The sequence below is a fragment of the Heloderma suspectum genome, chromosome 7, assembly GCF_057233095.1.
Source record: "Heloderma suspectum isolate Gila_16-S chromosome 7, 16-S_ref, whole genome shotgun sequence".
Classification (NCBI taxonomy): domain Eukaryota; kingdom Metazoa; phylum Chordata; class Lepidosauria; order Squamata; family Helodermatidae; genus Heloderma; species Heloderma suspectum.
In genome coordinates this window covers 22,576,225-22,597,491 of record NC_139464.1, presented here as the reverse complement: position 1 = coordinate 22,597,491, position 21,267 = coordinate 22,576,225, and the positions used below count along the sequence as shown (strand labels likewise).

The window sequence follows — 21,267 nt, the reverse complement described above, 5'->3', positions numbered from 1 at the left end:
TAACGCTGCTCTCCCAGAGCAAGATGTCTTTTTTATACAATGCCAGGTGAAGAACCACTGAAAATGCATAATGATACATAGGTAAGAATTTGGAGATGCAAACAAGTAAGTATAGTCATTGTATTACAGAGATGACAAAGACCGAAGCAGGTTGGTAAGGAACGATGGGACACATATCAAGAGCTAACTGGCAAAGAGGTCTAGATACTACCTAAGGAAGGACACCCACTTCCCTATTTATGATTTCTCGGCAGAAATCGGAGATAAGGGAAGGGTTTCCCTTGTCAGTGCTAGCGCCAGCAAGCACAGGTGCACAGCTGCAGTTTTTTGGGTGGCAGATGCAGGGAGGTCTGACGGGCTGCCAGAAACAGTAGGCTGTATGCGGCCTGCGCTTTTTGAGCCTCTGTTTCATTGAGAATATTTAGATTATTTCATAAAAACGGGGAAAGGATCTAAAGATTTCCCCCTTTTTAATTCTTGTTAGTACAAAACCAAAATTGAGCCCAACCTGCAGCAATTTCTGGTGTACTCTTTGAAGTGTTTAAATCAGTTTAGACAGCTAACTGGCAGCAAAGGGCCTCCTAAATACTGGCACTGTAGCTCGATAACACTCAGCAGAGGCGAAATCCATGACATGGTGCAGTGCAGTAAATGCTGGGGCCATAAGCAACACATGTGGGTGGCCAGATGAAAACGTTCCCATCAGGAACCCCTAAACCCCAGGGGAGAGTCTTATGGCCCCGGCCTCCTGCTACATCTCAAATGCAGCAGCAGTTTGGGGGAAATTCCCTGCTCCTCTTTCCAGCAATAAACGTGGAGCTGGGGGTGGGAAGAAACCAAGCCTCCCCCCCCCCACAACAGTTCACAGGTAGAGCACAGGAAAGGTTTGCTCTGCTCCTGCACCCAGTGAGCGCTCCAACCTCAGAGCGCTGGTCAGCAGCAGAAGCACAACCAGGCACCTCCACCTCCCCAGCCGTTCCGAGGTGTGTCAACTTGCTACGCCCATCGGAGACTTGGAGCCAGGGCTTGGTGCTGGAGGTGGAGGCGAGGAGACTTTTCCGAGACTGACTGGTGCCATTCATCCCTGCCAGGTGCAAAGGCTAGCTGATGCTGCTCTAATTCCTCACTCCAGCTCTGAGCTGGATGGACTTTCTGAGCATTTCTATACCAGGCTAAAATCCCACGACTTTACCGGGGTGTTCTGCTTCTGTTATAAATGCAGGAGCATGATGGGCTCACTTTACACACGCTTCCCTTCCCCCATTTTCCCCATTTATCTGCAGTGGTCTATATGTTTCATTATACAGCCACTAGATGGTGCTGTGGTCTAGCGCCTCTTATTGCACGATTTCCTCTTTTCGCAAGGAAACTCAACCTGTTGTAATTTGATAGCTCATTATCAAATGGGGTAAAAGTCATTTAGAGTGGGAGACGCCTTGGAGGTTGATGATGTCACATAAAGGACCCACAAACTTCTGCAAGTAACCAATCTCGATACCAGGGTAAAAGCCCTGTGTGGAGAAGCACTCTGTCTTAATGGATTACATTGCCACCAACCAGACAAAAGTGCCTATACCTTTACGTGACACCTCATGAGAGCGCTACTGTTCCCAGGGATCCTTGGGAGGAGGGAATGACTATTAAGACCCATTTTAAGTGTGTAGCGGTACAGACAGACTCCTATGAAAACAGTACTGGCAAAAGTCATTTTTATTTCCCCTTCACTTTTACAGATTAGAACTAAGAGGCAACCACACTGCTGCATTATGGTAATCCTTCATATTTGTGCTTAAATGCAGGCAGATATTGTTGGTATTCTCAGTGCAGTGAAACCAGATATTGTTGTAATACATGATGTGGCTATGTAATGCTTTACAGTGGGAGAGAAATTAGAGGAGGTAGATGAGTCCTTAGTTGTCATCATCTGGTGGTAGATAATGTGGGTGCTCAGCAAAACTGAAAGGTAAAAAAGGAGACCCTCAGAAGTATGAGAGATGCACATGACAGTGACTCTTGGCCAACCACTGCCTCATAAGGCCGTTTCACACAACAGTACTGAATTGGCCACTAAATGCACACTCAACAGGGAGGCTGAAGGCCAAGCCTGAATTCCCAGAGCAAGTCCTAAATGTGATGCTCAGTCTGCATGTGGAGATGCTCAATCTGCAATTGCCAGCTGCACACTTTCCTGGAAAAGAGGGATCTGGACACTGCAGCACATCCTGGTGATCTCTTGACTTTACTACTACAGTGCACTTTGCTTGCGGCTGTCCTTGAAGGCAGTTTGGAAACAGTAACTGGTACAGAATATGGCAGCCAGAGGTGCTTCCACAATAAATAGTGTGGAATTGCTATGCTTCATTCCTGCTTCATTCCAAATGAAATTCCATGCTTTATTCCATGCTTCATTCCAAATGAAAAATGATTTTTTTTTCATTTTTACAGGGCATCCACATGACACTGTCATCCAATTGTTGTCATCCTAAATTTTCCCTGTGGTTCTTCCAACTTTTATCAGACTGCAGAAAAGTCTGCCCGCCCTGCCCCAAATGGAAGAGCAATGCAATTGCCACAGGTGTAGATGCCACCCTTAGCGCTACTCTTCCTTTTTAAAATGATGGTGGTTTGACATTGGCAGTGACATATCGAGCAGGTGAAGCTATTTCAACTCAGAACACATCCACTATAACCTTTGCAGTGGGCACCATTTTATCACCGCACTTATTTTCGTTTTAATCTATCCTTTAACTGACACTGAAATCTTTCCTGGCTATTTAAAAAAAATTAACCAAAACCACCGCTTGGACGAAATAGCTCTAGCTCCCATCCTCCATGAATCTACCTAGTTCTCCTTTCCAAGCCATGTAAGCCTTGATGTGGCCCATCACCACATCTTGTGGGAGTGAATTCCATGCCATGAATTATGCACAAGCAAGGAAGTGTAAGCTGTCTATATAAGTATAGGAAATGAGTCAGAAGAAGGAAGCATCGGAGAGTTGGAAGATCATCTAATCCAACCCCCTGCTCAGTGCAGAGTCTGCACTGCAGGGTGCAACCACAGTATCCCTGACAGATGGCCTCTCAGCCTCTACTGAAATAGCTCCAGCAAAGGAGAACCCACCACCTCCCAAGGCAGTCTGTTCCACTGTGTCAGCATGTTCCTCATAACATTTAGCTGAAATCAGCTCCCTTGCAATTACTACCCATTGATTCTAGTCCTGCCCTCTGAAGCAACACAGACCAAGTCTGCTCCATCTTCTGCATGACTGCCTTTCAAATATTGGAAAGACAGGTCCCTGCCCCAAGTAGTTTACAATCAAAATGTTTCATCCTTTAGGAGGTGACACAAGGGAAAAAAGAGGAAAGGGAGAGGGAAAAAGGAAAGAGGAAGGAAGTGACCCTGATTTTTCTTGCCCAAGATCTTGAAGACCGTCCAGCATGGTACACAAACCTTCACCATCTATTCCTAATATATCTCAGGACTTATTATGGGATGTGGGGGTACAGCTGGTGCAGGTACCTTCTCAGCCGCACTGTCATCTCTTCACTGCTTTACCTTGATGTTTTCTTCAATCCGCTTTTTTGGTATAAGATTTCAAAAGGACCACGAGGCTACGCTGTATCTGGTAGTGTAAAGCCACGAGAGCCATGGTTTGGTTGTACTTCTTGGCAATCTCAGCCAACACAGGCTCTTCAAGCAGGACAGGAGTGCTTTCCTTGGTCATGTCAGAGATCCACATGGAAAGGGGGAACATTTCTGGTGTCAAAAATAAATATCTCCTAAATTAATGCAAGTCTTGCCTAGTGTATCTGAAGTATGTTGTACTTAAGCCTTAGCTGGTTGGTTAATTTAATTTAATTTAGGTATTCAGTATCCCACTCTTCTGTCAATCCTGTATAAGAATAATGAACTCAGTCCAGCTTTGCGCCTCAAGCTTTTCAAGGCATGAAAGTCTGAACAAAGTGGCTTAAATACAATAAAAATAGTATAGGTATGATTTAAAAGCAATACCCAAACTCATAAGAATAAACAATGAAATTAAAAGAACAGCATTTTAAGACAGAAGTCCAACAAAAGCCAAACAGTTATAAAAACCTTCTGCAAGAGGATGGATTTTCTGAGTATGCCTAAACATAGAAAGGGAGGGGCTTGGTTAATTTTTCTAGGGAAAGAGTTCCACAATTGTGGGGCCATCACTGAAAAGGCCCTGACTCGGGCACCTGCTAGTCAGATCTCAATCGTGGAGCTGGGAGCAGGGCCTCCAATGCCGATCTCAAGGCTGGAGTAGATTTATGTGGGCATAGGCAGTCCCTGAGATAATCTAGGGGCAGAGGTGGGGAGCGTGAGGGTGTACATTTGCCCACAGGCAAGCCCTTGGGGGGCACATTCCTACTGGATGGGGGCAGGCAGTGTCAGCTCCAGATTTTTGAGGGCTCTTGGGCGAGACACCCTCACTGGGCCCCCTCCCTCAGTGACTGTAGCTTCTTACCACCTTTGTCACCAGCTGCTCTTGCTTCTCATCCTCCTTCTCATTATTGCTACCACCATTTCCTTGCTTGGCAGGCAGAGAGCCCGTGAGCAAGTAGGTATTAGCATTTACTGCTCCTCCTCCTCACCACCATCATTGTCTAGGACAGAGCGAGAGGCTGGTGAGGAAGCAGGCTGAAATGGTGAAGAGGAGGAGTAACTCCAGGGGGCTCTTGACAGTGGACCCCTGCTGGGGTGTGGGCCCTCGGCAGGTGCCCAACCATGCCTACCCATGACACTGGCCTTGGGGCTAGAGGCAAAAGTAGGCAAGAATTCACACACAGATATTCACACACATGCGCGCACACACACACACACAGACTCACACACACACACATGCACACAGACACGCACAGAAACGCACCCTTCCTCTCTTACCATAAAGGATGCCTCTGGGAACCCAAGACACTATATCCTTTGACAAGGATTTCGTTTGATTTGCAGAAGTCCAGCATCTTACTCTGGTTCCGATAAACATGGCATTCAACCTGCAAAATCACCACCCCCAACACAACTCAAAAGTGAGATGTTGGGTGATATGAACAAGAGCACAATGAGATAAAAGAAAGAGAAATACATCATCCCATTATGATGACAAGTGTTTGTGTGTATGTGTGTTTTTAAAATGTACATTGTGTTTTCTGGTGTATTTAAAGGACCATTCTTAGGTGTGCTGTTTGCAGGGTCACCCCACTCATCAGTGAAGGATATGGCATTTTATCTGGGAATGGACACATGTTTTTTCCTACCATGTTCTCCTGTCACTCTATTTGTCAGTCTATGGTAGACTGCAAAAGTATATATTGGAGGGCAGGCACAGAAGGAACAAACATTTCTGACAGAGGAGCAAGGGGATATTTCACAATAACACTCCCATAGTAAACATATTTCCTCTGATGTAAGGTCGTATTGATCTTTGATGGAGGCAGCTTTCAAGTAAGCATGGTTAGGATTGCAGCCTCATTTTTATTTCCAGTTCATGACTCAGTTTTAAGAAGTTTAAAAGGCATTTTAACTGAGCTTATTTAAGGCAGAACCTGTCATAAAGTTTTGCTTACATATAAGAGTAGCACACATAGCATAAGTTAGTATAGATAAGTGTAGGAGGGATAGCTAAGACAGTCAAAGATTGGTTCTATAGGCCTGATCAAAAAATGGTTCTATGAGCCTAGTCTGAGCCACAGCGAATTTTGGGAAGTGACTGTTTGGTAGCAGAGTTATCTGACTTTGTTAAAGAACGAAGTTTATAGGGGAAAGCTTGTGGTTGATGAACCTTTTTTTTTTTTTTAACAGTTTTTTTGTCAACCACAGGGTAAAGACACAGGATGCTTAAGGAGAAGCTGGGGACTTTTCAACTTTCTTTAGAATTCACAAAGACGTCAGCAATGATGTGAGTATATAACAGATTTAGAGTAAGGGGCTTAGAAGGAGCTAGACCACCTTATGAGCACCAGCCAGCTTATAACATAATAGTTGCCAAGTATGGAAATAGGCATGGAAATTAGCATAGCACAAGTGTATAAAACAGAGCTTTGCCCCAGATGCCATGTTTTGCCTTCAGTCAAGATTCCTAGGGTCTTTTCAATCCTATACAATGGGCCTTGAAGTAAGGCAGATCCTTCACCGGTGAATATAGTAAGCTAGTTCTATTCTTCTTTTATTTCTGTATCACGTATGAAAGGGGTGTGCACGTGTGTGTGTGCGTGCATGCATGCGCACACGTGCGCATGGCTGGCTGGGAATGTTGGGGGTTGCAGTCCAACACATCTGGAGGTCACCAGATTGGGGAAAGCTGCTCTGTGGTATTGGCAGACAGCACCTGTGCACATCCTATTTTCAACACATTACAACTACTTACACAACTCAACTATGCACAGTCTCTGACTAAGCCACTGTGGTCTGACTAATAACGCAGGCACAGCTGCGTATGTTGAAGCGATCAAGGGATGGTAGCTACCATACAGTGTATCTCTTTGCACCCTTCTAGCCTTAAGCCATCTTTCCCAACATGGCCTTCCCAAGATGATTTGCTGCCTGAGGCAAAGAACAAGATGGCGCCCACTCCCATTCCATGCACAAAAGCCAAATGGACTGGTGGGTTGAATCTTTCTTCAGCACTGACAATGGGACAGCATCCTCCATTGCACCTGGAGGCCGCAGGCTAGCTAGCGACATGGCCCCAGCTGTCTCCTCCAACACCCAGCATCTGCCACCTGAGGTGACTGCTTCACTCTGCCTAATGATAGGGTTGTCCCTGTTTCCTAGGCAGTGACTTTTTGTGCTCATCCCATCAACCGTCCTCAGCCCAGCCCAGCCCCATAATACATAAGCCTTTGGCAATGCTTGGAACACCCCGCCACGAGGCAATCGCACGTCACCTGGTTTACGGCAGGCCTGTATTTCAGTCCTGGCTTGTTCAGGATCATTTCCAGCTGCTTCTAGTTGAAGTTGGGCACTCCAATAGACTTCACCAAGCCTGCATTTTTGCATGTCTCCATTGCCTGGGAAAGAAAACATGGCATCTTTGGTAACGCTTATAACTCCTATTCATTTCCAAGCCCAGTTCAAGGTGCTGGTACTCACCTTTAAAGCTCTAAATGCCTTGGGACCCAAAAACCTGAAGGAGCACCTCTCCCTGTATCAGTCTTCCCTCACCTGGTGCCCCTCCCAGATGTTTTGGACTACAATTCCCAGCATTCCTAACCATTGGTCATGCTGACTGGGGCAGATGTCTAAAACACAGGCTGCTCTATGCCAACCTGCTCATTGCCTTAAGATAGTCAGGGAAGGCTTGTCTCCAGGTACCTCCAATTAGCGGAGGTGTGTTGCGTGATCACAAGGGAAAGCACCTTCTCTGTGGTGACACCTTGACTGCAATGCCCCCCCCCCCACCCCAGAAATATGACTGCCACCAACAGTACAGTCTTTTCAGCATCAGGTTAAAACTTTTTTTATTCGCCCAGGCATTTTAGTTTAGATATGCCTGTTAGCCTCTTTTAGTTTTGCTGCTCTTTGATTATGATGATGTTTGTTGTTTTATTACTTATATCTTTTTGCATGACTAATTTGGTCATTACTTTTTGTCATTTTGTATGGTTCATTGGCCACGCCTTCATACATCGCCCTGGTATCCAAAAAGTCGAAGGGCAGTTTAGAAATATTTTAATAAATGACGAACATAATGGTGTTGCTCAGATTTCTGAAAGCCAAGGTCATACTTTTTTCTGAATTCAAAATGGAGCCACAGTCATATAGGGATATCGGAGAAATCCGGAACAGAACCAAATGAGTTCGGACTTTCATGAGTCTGAGTCATAGATTCTGCAGCGGACCAGCTTTTTCCCTGTTGGGCAGATTCCTCAGACTTGTAGCCCATTTTTCTAACTTTCCCAAATTTTCCACAAATTTATCGTAGAAAAATACACAAAATTAAAAAATGGCCAAAAATGCGCATTTCCCCCATAAACTAAAGTGTGAAAATGCGCATTTGGGGAGAATTTGCACATTTCCACACATGCAAAATTGTGCAAATGCTCATCTACATAAATTTGGAAACAAACAAATCTGATTCTGGGATGGGCATACAATGGAATGAAAGGCACCGGACAATCCGTGAAACACAGGTGGAATGGATTTCACACAATGTGTACATCCCTACACTCATATCACCCAGAAAATTTACTTTTAGAATGTGTAATAGCAAGAACTACTTTTAGAATGTGTAATAGAATGTGTAATAGCTTTTAGAATGTGTAATAGCAAGAACTACTAGCCTTCAAGAAGAGCCCTTGTGTGAGTCACTGTTCTAGACATTTCTCCTCTGATGGCAGGTACTTGTGCTATGTCTCTGCACCTAGAATAATTGAATTATTCAGTTGCTTCCAGTGCAGAGACATCTTAACATTACCTGCCTCAGTAGAGGCTGACTGGAAGGAGGAAAAGCCAGAACAGGGCATCATCCAGAGATGAAGTGGGCAGCCTCTTCTGTGCCTGAGTCCTTTGAGCCCCCATGAGGCATTAGATTTTTAATTCATTCCTTTCTTGTGGGATGCTGAAAAATAAACCAAGCAGTCACACTCAGCTTGGGAAGGACCACCTCTGGCCTAACATTTTTTTTTATCAAACTTGGGTGGCTGAGTACTTTTCCATCTAGAAGCAAAACACGGCCGCCCCAAAATATAGCAAAGCTAGGGAAGGTTTCGGTATGGTGGTTCACTTGCAAGGCCCAGCTGCCATTTTTAATAGCAAATATAGATGGAGCAAATTTTAATTCCCTTTTTATACTACCACATAAGGACCCTGTAAAGTTCATGATCCCATTTTGCCCATTGGGAAGGAAGAGTGAGACACAGCAAAAGAGCAAGATGTAGTGTGGATCTCCAAAAACACGGGGGGAACTGATGAGGAGAGGCGTGTTTGGCAGAATTGTCAGTCTCACACATTTTTTGCGTAATCACAGGCACCTACCTCCTATGTTTTACGAAGATCTCCGCATTGTCAAAAATAAGTTTTTTATTTTCTCCCATGGGAATTAAGTCTGGTCCAGGCTGGAAAGAAAAAGAGGGGAATAAATACACCTCAAAGGAAAGGTTCCTCCTGTGCAAGCACCGGGTCATTACTGAACCCTAGAGGGACGATGCTTGCGCTGGCGTTTTCATGGCAGACTATAGCGGGGTGGTTTGCCATTGCCTTCCCCAGTCGTGACTACCTTTCCCCCAGCAAGCTGGGTGCTCATTTTACTGACCTCGGAAGGATGGAAGGCTGAGTCGACCTGAGCCGGCTACCTGAGACCCGGCTTCCACTGGGATCGAACTCAGGTCGTGGGGAGAGTTTTGGTTGCAATACTGCCACTCTGTGCCACAGGAGGCTCAGACACCTTAGATCTAAATTATTGGTACAAGTGATTTCTTACTTCTTGTCTCTTTAAAGCTGTACACATAGTTCAAAGGATAGCAACGGAAAGGGAGTTAACATAGTGGAGGCTGATAGCATAGTACAGGAATGTGGGGAAAACGCAAACCATGAAGGGCACATTTCACATTTTTGTCAATTCATTTTTGCCAATTCATTTGTCAGTGCTACTTCATCCATGGAAAAAAAAAATTCTGACTATTTTAATTCAGTATTTGCTTTTAACCAGTCACCTTTTTTATCTGTGCCCTGTAGAAAAAAACCCATCTCTTTCTACACAGGTCTGCATCCGATCTCCATTACCCCTGGCCCCATCTACACCGGGCTTTTACTCCGGGACGGGTGCAAGTCGAGGTCCCTCGTAATAGATGGCACAGTCGTGACTTCACAGCCATCTGTGGTTTTCACCCGGAAAATGCGGAGTTCCAAGGAGTCGTTTTACTGCGATTTTCGGGGTTTACTGGGGGTTTCCCCTCAGTTTGGAGCTGTCTGTTCCTTCCCTAAACCGACTTCACATTTTGTAGTGGGTATGTTGTAGGTGTGCATAGTGCCTGCGTCACTCTGTGACGCCCCTTTGCTCCCCCCATCGCTTTGCAGCTGCGCAGTTACAGAAGCACAGAGGGGCGTTTTCATCTATTCAATCACACTTTTGCACAATTTTGCAGCTTTGTATCTTCACAACGGTTGTGGACTCAGTACCCAATGGCCAGGGGCAGGGGGAGGGTCTTGGGGAACGACCAGCGTTGCTCCGGCCACCATTTTGGAGCGATGGCTAAGCATGTAGTGCTCACATTTGTGTGAGTGTGAACCATTGCGAGAGTCTCAGGCTGGGGAACTGTCAAACTGATGGTGTGGAAATGAAGGTGCACAAAACACCCACTTTTTACCTAAAACGGGACGGAAAGGCACAGCAGAGCCCCTCAAATACAAAACAGCCACTGAAGTGTCGCACCCCCACACTCACGGGACTGCACAGCTGCGCATTTCAGTAAAATGGCAAAAGAAAAGGGCATGGCGAGTCTGTTAGGGAAGCACGCAGTACATCACGAGTGTACTGCAGAGCACGTTGACTCGAAGCCGCATTGCTGCACAGTTGTGACGGGGTGGGGAGTCAAAGCAGTGCCATATAGATGGGGCCCCTGTCTTTTTCTGCTTCCCCTGCAACACAGATCTTTCTGCAACCCATCTATTGGTCTGTCTGCATCCTCTTGTCAGAGCGACCCCCGCTTTTTGTACTTCTCTACCCCACAGGTCTCCCTGCACCTCCATTCCTCAGTGAATAACAAAGAGCCAAATTACATGAAAAGTGAGAGCTCCATAACTGAATTCTGAAAATTACATTTTTCTAAATAAGTATTGTACGTTTCAACACACAAAATCAGTTCCCGGCAACTCAAAGGATGTTACACCAAATACACCCAAAAGGGATAAATGAACTACATATTTAAAGTGGCGGAAATAAGCATTCCCAGGGAATCCTGGAAACTTCTGTGAGAATTTTCAACACCTTCACCAAAATTACAGTACCCAGGATTCTTTGGGAAAAGCCATGACACCTAAACTAGTATAAACTAGTTTATATGATTGTAGTGCAGATATATCTTTAGTCCTTTCTTACATAGTAGCTTGTCTGTTTTATTCCGCTAAAATATTCTACCCTTAGCCTTCCACAACCTAGTGCCCTCCAAATGTTTTGGACTACAACACACATCGTCCATGACCATTGGGCATGCTGGCTGGGGCTGATGGCTGCTGTAGTCCAAAGCCTCTGGAAGATGCTAGGTCAGGGAAAGTGTATATTACCATTACTATTAATAATAAAATAATAGTAATAATACCAATAATTTATATAATGGCAGCTACGTACATGGGGCTTTACAAAGAATGCAAGAAATGTTTACCTTTAGAGAATAAGGAGCATGGATTATGAATAGATCCATATAGTCAAATTGGAGCTTCTTCAGCGATTGGTCTAGGCACGTCCAAACCAACTCGGGTCGATGGAAGGTATTCCAAAGCTATCAAAAATTTACAGATGTTTATTCTTTCAAACACCCATAGAATTTTAGGGCTTCAGGTGGGAGCGATCTTAGCCTTGCTGCATTTTGCTTCTTATAATACTTTCTCACACTCCAGCATCCAAGCAAATCATGAGTTACTTCTGTTAAGGAGGACGTATCAGATTTCCCATGAAGAACATGCGCACCAACTCCTCAGGTCTAGCAGGAATTTGTACAGACAATATGAATTCAAAAAAATTAAAAAATTCAGAATGTGGCGGCTCGCCTGATTACAGGCAGCCGCCGGTGTGATCATATACACCAGCCTTGTCTCTTCATTTGTCTTTTTTCAAGTTAAACTCACTTACTTAAACCTTTCTGCCCTACACTAGTCCCAATGACGCACATTTGGGATAGGCTCTTCTCCTTCTAGTTACATTTTTTCATCTTAAAGAACTATTACATTATTGTGGCTACTTAGTATGCAGTCTCACGCTTCAAGAACATGAAGCATGAGACTGCATGAGGCTACTTAGTCTGACCCCCGATATGGCTGCTACAATATCACTCCGGTGCTGAAGGAGTTGCACTGGCTACCAGTTGTTTTCCAGGCCAAATTCAGGGTTTGGCCTTTGGGTTTGACTTTTAAAATGCTATACGGTTCCGGCCCACCCTATCTCAAGGAGCGCCTCCAACAATACCAGACAGGCTGCTCAACAAGATCAGCCTCGTATGGCCTTCTCTCTGTCCCATCAGTCAGGATAGCTAGGCTGGTAAGGACGAGGGAGAAGGCCTTTTCTGTGGTGGCCCCCACCTTCTGGAACTCCCTCCCTAGAGGACTTTGCCATGCCCCCTCTCTACTGAGCTTCCGCCACGCATTGAAAACCTGGTTGTTCAGGCAGGCATTTGGGGTGGGTTAGGGTATTTTAGAATATAATGTTTGAATATGTAATTTTATTGTTTATATTGTGTACATCGCCCAGAGTGGCCAGGTGACTAGCCAGATGGGCGATTAAGAAATTTAATAAATACATAAATAAATAAAAACTTGAGGGAAGGTCTTTATAAAAATTTAGTTCTTCAAAACATCAAATAATATTTGCAAAATAACAAGATCTGGTATGAAAGCACAGAATATACACCAAAAAACAGAAACAGTGTTAGACACAAAAAACGTTTCAAAAGATTTCTGAAAATATTTGAGGAGGAGTTAGCTTTTTTAATTAAATCAAAATTTTCTTACCCAGATCGTCTTTTTGAGCTTTCCCAAAGGAACAGAAAAGATGAGGTGGTTAGAATTTTTCTTGAGCAACAAGCCAGGGAAGTTCTGATAGAGGAACCTGTGTGTTTCTATTTAAATTTCCTCAGCTTTTATGCTCTACAATCCCATTACCTTGTAGAAATTGCTAGCTACAAAACGGTCTCTGATCGTCACTCCTAAACAATGAACTGTCTAAAGTTCTGTTTATAAGAGTGCAATCATCTGCGTGTCCAGACAGAAAAAAGTCCTACTATTCCCAGTATTCCCCAGCCAGCCATGCTGTTCTCTGGCCTCAGAGGGGATTCCCCATCTATCCTAGGGCCATAGGATTGCACTGTAATATTATGTTGTGCGCAGCAGAAGGTCATACAAGAATGGTATTCTGAAAAATCAATTGAATTTTTGCTGTTGTTTTGAGCCAGCCTGCACTGTAATGCAAAATTACCCTAGTCTGTAAAGATGGGAGATGCCACAGTAAGGGACAGGTGACTTTTTGCCCACCTGAACAGCTGTTGCTGTCATTCCACCTTCAACTTTCTGAATAAATGGGTGTCTTTCTGATAACCAGAAAAGCAGAGGAATAAACACCGACTGCTTTAAGAACATTCAAATTCATTCTTGCTAATAATTAATATAGTACTAATTTATAACCTTTAAACTAGCATAATGATCTTCTTTTGTTATCATATGTAGGGCTACTCCACACAGGGCTTTTATCCTATTGAGACTAGTTACTCACTGAAGTTTGCAGGTCTTTTACATGATGTCATCAAGCTCCAGAGCATTTCCCGTGCTAAATTACCTTTATCCCATTTTTTTAAAAGATAGGAGATAGAATCATAGAATCATAGAATAGTAGGGTTGGAAGGGGCCTACAAGGCCATCGAGTCCAACCCCCTGCTCAATGCAGGAATCCAAGTCAGAACATCCCTGACAAATGGCTGTCCAGCCTCATCTTGAAGGCCTCCAGTGTGGGAGAGCCCACCACCTCCCTAGGTCATTGGTTCCATTGTCGTATTGCTCTAACAGTCAGGAAGTTTTTCCTGATGTTCAGCCGGAATCTGGCTTCCTGTAACTTGAGCCCATTATTCCGTGTCCTGCACTCTGGGGTGATCAAGAAGAGATCCTGGCCTTCTTCTCTGTGACAACCTTTCAAGTACTTGAAGAGCGCTATCATATCTCCCCTCAGTCTTCTCTTCTCAAGGCTAAACATGCCCAGTTCTTGCAGTCTCTCTTCATAGGGCTTTGTTTCCAGTCCCCTGATCATCTTTGTTGCCCTCCTCTGAACCCTCTCCAGTTTGTCTGCATCCTTCTTAAAGTGTGGTGCCCAGAACTGGACACAGTACTCCAGATGAGGCCTAACCAGTGCTGAGTAGAGGGGAACTAGTACTTCCCGGGATTTGGAAGCTATGCTTCTATTAATACAGCCCCAAATAGCATTGGCCTTTTTTGCAGCCACATCACATTGTTGGCTCATATTCAGCTTGTGACCGACAACAATTCCAAGATCCTTCTCGCTTGTAGTGTGGTTGAGCCACATATCCCCCATCTTGTAACTGTGCATTTGGTTTCTTTTTCCTAGGTGCAGAACTTGGCATTTCTCTCTATTAAATGTCATTCTGTTGTTTTCTGTCCAGCACTCCAGTCTATCCAGATCACTTTGAATTTTGTTTCTGTCTTCCAAAGTATTAGCTATCCCGTCCAATTTTGTGTCATCTGCAAATTTGATCAGCATTCCCTGCACCTCCTCCTCCAAGTTGTTAATAAAAATGTTGAAGAGCACTGGGTCCAGGACTGAACCCTGCGGTACCCCACTCGTTACCTCTCCCCAGTTGGAGAAGGTCCCATTGATAAGCACTCTTTGAGTCCGATTCTGTAGCCAACTGTGGATCCACCGGATCGTTGTTTCATCTAGCCCACTTTGAGCTAGTTTGCTCATCAGGATATCATGGGGCACTTTGTTGAAAGCTTTGCTGAAGTCGAGGTATATGATGTCTACAGCATTCCCACGGTCTACAAGGGAGGTTACTTGATCAGAAAATGAGATCAGATTTGTCTGGCAGGACTTGTTTTTGACAAATCCATGTTGGCTTTGAGTAATCATGGCATTGTTGTCAAGGTGCTTCCAGATGGATTCCTTTATCATCTGCTCCAGAATTTTCCCAGGGATTGATGTCAGACTGACTGGTCTGTAGTTCCCAGGTTCCTCCTTTTTACCCTTTTTGAAGATAGGGACAACGTTAGCCCTCCTCCAGCCATCTGGCACTTCCCCCATCCTCCATGATTTCTCAAAGAGAATAGACAGCGGTTCTGAGAGTTCTTCTGCCAGTTCCTTTATGACTCTCGGATGCAGTTCATCTGGCCCTGGAGATTTGAACTCATTCAAAGTCATTAGGTGTTCCTTGACCATATGCCTATCGATCTCAAGCTGCAATCCTGCCCCTTCAGCCTGTACTTCGCCTTTGCCAGGGGGGGTCATAGACCCTCTTTTGGGAGAAGACTGAGCCAAAGCAGGAATTGAGCACTTCTGCCTTTTCTTTGTCATCTGTTATCATTTTGCCATCCTTATTTAATAGCTGAACCACCATTTCTTTCCTCTGCCTTTTACTATGCACGTAGCTGAAGAAAGCCTTTTTGTTGTTTTTAACATCCCTTGCTAACCTCAGCTCATTCTCAGCTTTAGCCTTCCTGACGCCATCCCTGCAATTCTGTGCTATCTGCCTGTACTCTTCCTTTGTTACTTGGCCTTCTTTCCACTTCCTATATGTGTCCTTTTTTGTTTTCAGGTCATCCCTAAGCTTTTTGTGAAGCCACATTGGCTTCTTCTGTTGTCTTCCACCTTTTCTTCTTGTTGGAATTGTTTGTGATTGTGCCTTGAGAATTTCCTCCTTTAAAAGCTCCCACCCATCTTGGACTCCTTTTCTCGTTAGCGTTGCTTGCCATGGGACCTTACCGATCATTGTTCTGAGTTTATTAAAATCAGCTTTCCTAAAATCCAGGGTACGCGTTTGACTACCCTTGGCTTTTGCTTCCCTCAGAACCAAGAACTCAAGCGCAACATGGTCGCTTTCCCCCAGAGTTCCTGTAACTGCTACTTTATCCACTAAGTCACCTCTGTTGGTTAGGATCAAGTCAAGGATAGCCGATCCTCTAGTTCCTTCCTCTACTTTCTGTAGGAGGAAGTTATCCGCCACACAAGTCAGGAATTTCCTGGAGGGGCCATGTTTTGCAGAATTTGTCTCCCAACAAATATCGGGGAAACTGAAGTCCTCCATTACTACTACATCATGCTTCCTTAAAACACTGGCTATTTGCTTTTCAAAAGTTTCATCCTTGTCTTCTCCTTGATTGGGTGGCCGGTAGTAGACTCCAACCACCAGGTTCCGGTTATTCTTTGCTCCATTTATTTCAACCCAGATGCTCTCGATGGGGCTATCAAGCTCATCCTCCTGTATTTCTGTGCAGAGATATGTATTTTTCACATACAGTGCAACCCCACCTCCCTTTCTGTTCCTCCTGTTGTTTTTGAACAAGTTATATCCTTCAATTGCTGTATTCCAGTCATGAGAGTCATCCCACCAAGTCTCAGTTATACCTATCAGGTCATAATTTCCCTCTTGTATTAAGAGTTCAAGTTCGTTCTGTTTGTTTCCCATACTCTAGGCATTAGTATATAGACATCGAAGACCATGTGCTTCATAGTCTGGCTTTCTTCCTACATGTGTCTGAAGACTATTATTGGGCGCTATCAGAGCTGTTCTCTCCGTTGCAGTGCATGCGCCCATGTCCATTGTTACCCCCAACATTACATCTCCCTTCCCCGTAGAATTCAAAGCCCTCCTGATGAAGTTCTTCATGCTGTGGCCAAACACATTCTTCCCATCCTTTGTGAGGTGCAACCCGTCTATATTTGATAGATAATAAGCTATCAAATTACAGCGCACTGAGTTTCCTCCTGAAAAGAGGAAGTCGTGCAATAAGAGGAACTAGACCACAGTACCATCTAGTGACTGTATAATGAAACACATAGAACACACAGATAACGGGGGAAAGAGTTGGGGAGGAAAGCGCATGTAAAGGGAGCTGGTCATGATCCTGCATTTAAAACAGAAGCAGAAAGCCCCAGTAAAGTTGTGGGATTTTAGCCTGGTGTAGAAAATGCTCATAATGTCTGTGAAATATGTAAATGAATAATGATTTTTCTATGATGCACTTGTTATGTTTTATTCATTAAAAAAAGAAATTCAAACTTGCTTACCTTTCCAGTGTAGAAAATGTCTTCCCTTTTTACTGTTCCATTTGCAATCTTCTCACAAATGGCACGTCCAACTTGATCCTCAGTCTTGTATACATATGCTCCATCAATATGGCGGAAGCCAACTTCTATAGCTATCTTTGTAGCCTCCTCACACTTAGTTTTTTGAATCTGCCAGTTGAAAAGATGAAAATACTACTCAGTGGGTTGGATCCAAACTTCACCAGGCTTAAAGTAGATCCATTGAAATCAATGGAACCTAAGTTAGTCATGACTAAATTCTCATTGATTTCATTAGATCTACTCTAAGTATGATGGTCTAGATACAACCCTTGTTTCTTCTTCAAAAAGGTACCCACACTTAATACTGAGAACCAGTATGGTGTACTGGTTACAGTGTCAGACTAGAACTGAGGTGGCCTGGGTCCAAATTTCCACTCAGCCATGATGTTCTCGGGGTATCTTTGGCCTAATCACTTTTATTCAGCCTAACCTACTTTACAGAGTTGTAGTGAGAATAAACTGTAACCCTGGATAAAGGAGCTGACCTAGCTCTAGTGCTACAACCTGGCTGGATAAGGCAGTGGCCTCAATGTTAGCCCAGGGTTCCAACTTGGGACTTGATACAGCATTAACATCAAGCAGTTAAGTGGGATGAACAATTCTCCTAAAGCTTAATCAAATGCTAAGGGTTCAGCACATACATTTAAAACATTGTTAGCTCAATGTTTTACTGACAAGCTTTCATGCATCACAATGAAGCTACCACAATGGCCTAAATTAAGGTATAAAGATTGCGAACTAAAATTTCAAATTTTAATTAAGGATGTGTTTCAACTACTTTTGTCTTCTCCTGTGGCTTAAATGCAATTTATTTATTGATGTGATTTATACAGAATCATAGAATAGTAGGGTTGGAAGGGGCCTACAAGGCCATTGAGTCTTGCTCAATGCAGGAAACCAAGTCAGAGAATCCCTGACAGATGGCTGTCCAGCCTCATCTTGAATGCCTCCAGGGTGGGAGAGCCCACCACCTCCCTAGGTAGGCATATCCTAGGTATATCCCACCCAACTTCCTCAGATGCATTTTCTTAGGAATGCAATTTTGGGTGCTTTGTCTTATTCTTCATCTCCTGCTACCAAATTCATCTTTATTTAAATACAGGCCATTTCCTTAAAAATATACCAGAAACTTCCCAGCGTGTCTCAAACTTTCTTTGAACAGCAGCCAAAATACTGCCTTTATAATTAACTATCCAGTATCAACTGCCCACTTTTTGTCTGGCAAATCAAGCTTCTTCCCCTAAGTTGCTGGAATCAGTTTTCCCTGACCTTTGGCTGTTCAACCCTGGATTTCTCTACATTGTTTGTTTTGGTTTCCAAATGAAATATTCAAAATCCACAGTTGAGCAGTGGCTTTATCAGGACCAACCAAAACAGTCTCCAGAATTTGTCATCGGGCTAAACATTCTTCCTTCTAAACAGCCCTAGTAAAAACTCTTCTTTTATGGAAATGTAGTTGTGAGATGTAAGATCATACATGAAACCTTTCTAGGTAACATGTAAGGCCCCTCTAGCATCAATTTGCGACGATAGTCAGCTTTCAGAAATAAGAAATATTTAATCCCTACCATTTATTCTCAGCAGCCTAATATTTAAAATGCCTGGCAATTCTGGCTAATATTTTACTCTTCTATAAAATCAAAAGCAGGCACTGTTCACACTGTACAAAGGTTAAAAGACAACTGCCCACAAACACTGTAACACTGCTCAGAGAAATCGTACATGAGACCTTGACCCCCTGGAAGAATTCACACTGGGGACTGCATTCCCCAGATGCAAATGTTACAAGACTTGTACGAAGTATGATTTGCTGGTGAATCTGAAGGCCGAGGACACCTCATGTATGAAGAGCAGCGCCATGTGGAGCATTGCTTCTCTCCTGGCCTCAGTGTCATGACAGGTACTTGCGCAATGTGGGCATACCAGATCAAATGTGGCACCTTGCGCTGTGCTTCGCAATGCACAAATCACACGGCAGGCACCAGGCATCGCACCTGCAAGGATACGATGCTCGAGAGGCTCCTGTACAAGGGGCTCCCTCTGGAATACTCATGGCGCTCATGGCAAGCGGAGGAGCGCTGGGAAGGAAGCTTATAGGATGCAACAGTGGATGGGGAGGGTGGGCTGGTTCACTGGGATGGAACCTCAAGTAGCAGCACTAGCCAGGCAAAAAGTAAGGCACCACCACTCTCAAACGTCCTTCCCAGCACTAAATAAGAGGATGCATTGCCCAGCATCCTGGAAGGATTCCCCAATCTCTAGGCGGTCAGTGTGTACATGCAGCTATGTCGGGGGGAGGGGAGATGTTAACGAAGTCAAGGCTCTTGCACCATTAATACTTGTGTAGAAGAGCGAATTTCATAGGGGTGGGTGAATGAGCAGTATTTGAGGTCGCTAGGATTCTCTGAACGTTGTCTCACTGCTTATCTCGGGCCCGATTCCTGTTCATGTTTGCAGTCACTGTTCACTCTGCCTGAATGGGAAAACTGTGCAAATCGAGCAGCAATCGAATGTGAAATTCATGAAAATGTCCTAATTTGTGCAACTTTCCTCCATAGAGTAAAGCGGGGCTTTCAGTCCGCAATGGAGAAATATGCACAAGTTAGGCCATTTGTGCAAAATCGAAATGGGAAAGTTGCGCAAATCGAACGTGAGCACATGTTCGGCGATTTGTGAACATTTTCAGCAGAACAGTGCTCGCGATTGCATTCAGGGCTTCGAACAGGGCATGCTCACACGGTTCGTGAGCAAAACCAACCTTCTCACACACTCCATGTCAGTGGTGTACCTTGTCGTGCAAATTCCCTCTTCTACCCAACTATTAAAGGTGCCAGAGCCTGATCCTCTTTGGCCACCCTATGGGAAGTGTGGGTGGGGGAGCAATAACCAAATGGCCGAGGGAGTCTGTCCCTAAGCGGCTTATCCAGGGAGGATTCAGCCTCCAGCCTTAACAAACGGACAGTCCTTTTAAGTTATTTGAGTGCTCTACCGTGCTCGCAGTCACAGTAGCTACAGGGTTTTGTTTGTTTGTTTTAAAGGACCACATACGTATCATAACAGTGATAGCAACCTTCAAAACTCCACCCTAAGCAGAGCTTTGCAAGTCAGGGGGGTGGAATTTGGAACACTACCACCGCTGGGGAACGCTGGCTGCAAACTGGTTATGATTGCTGCTACCAGAACATTTTCTACTTTTAAAAACAAGCTCTCATTCTTTAGACGGAAGCTGTGGCAAGCAGAAACCACCCTGACCACAGCCCATCCAAAAACAGAATAAGAACAGTCAGAGTGTGTGCTAGTGGGAAAATTAGAGCACGGCTTCAGGCAATACTGTTGCAGCAAAGGCAAAGCCTGCAGCCAACCCTGCTGACCTAGGGTGGCGCAATCACTACTGAATGATGTTGCAGGGGTGTGGGCAGGGGCACCGTTACGGCAGGACTTTGGGGCAGAGGTCTAGTGCCTGACTCACCCAAACGAGCAGGATGGTTCCCAAACTTAGCAGGGTTGACTTACCACATTTTGAAGTAAGTGAAGTACTACACATTGCCATCTAAAGAGCCCCCCACCACTGACCATTAAGTCGAAAGTTTAAAATTACCTAAGGGCACCTCTGAGTGTATGTGCAGGGCCCCCTCTCGCAATATCCAAGCCCCACCCCCCTTACTCCACTTGTCATCAAGACAAGACATTAACTAGTCAAAAACACTTGTTACTTGTAGAATAGTGAGAATCCAAACAATTTACTTACAGCATCTGGGAAATAGGTGCCAAATCCAAGCACGGGGATTTTGTTGCCATCGTTCATTGTCATGCCATGTTCTTTGCTAAGGGCCATCTCTTTAGGTGCTTATTAGGGACTTGACTGAATGCTGAGATTTCACCAGGCTCCTGTGAAAGCAAACACACCTGTGAGGAAAAAAACAGTTCAGAGTGTGTGTGTTTAACAAAATATCTTCAGCAGGAATGAGAGAGGAGTGGCAAAGGTTACATTCTGAAAAAACAAGACAGATGGGCGGAGACACTGAGTATCTTGTGCCAGAGGCTGCTGAAATTATATCAATATTAGCCCAACATACATTTGGAGAATCCTTTGCCATACTGATAGGTTTGGGCTGGGGAGGACAATTGACGTTTCCTCTTGTGGACCCCTTCTTTACAAGGGCTCCCCAGGAAAAAGGAGTATTGATAGGCTGCCGCCAGTCAGGATGAACTACCTGGCACACCTAGTCTGTCCAGATGCTTGGGGAGT

At 44.5% G+C, this 21,267-nt stretch overlaps 1 pseudogene across 1 annotated transcript; it reads right to left on the bottom strand.

The window, feature by feature from the left end:
- Positions 1-4,228: 4,228 nt before the first annotated feature.
- On the bottom strand, positions 4,229-20,954 carry LOC146339400 (aldo-keto reductase family 1 member C3-like; annotated as a pseudogene). Its single transcript, XR_014784584.1, has 7 exons — positions 20,767-20,954; positions 16,959-17,126; positions 11,341-11,457; positions 8,996-9,075; positions 6,907-7,029; positions 4,907-5,016; positions 4,229-4,280 (listed from the first exon to the last, which is right to left on the bottom strand). The product of XR_014784584.1 is annotated as an aldo-keto reductase family 1 member C3-like (transcript).
- Between the last annotated feature and the right edge of the window lie 313 nt (positions 20,955-21,267).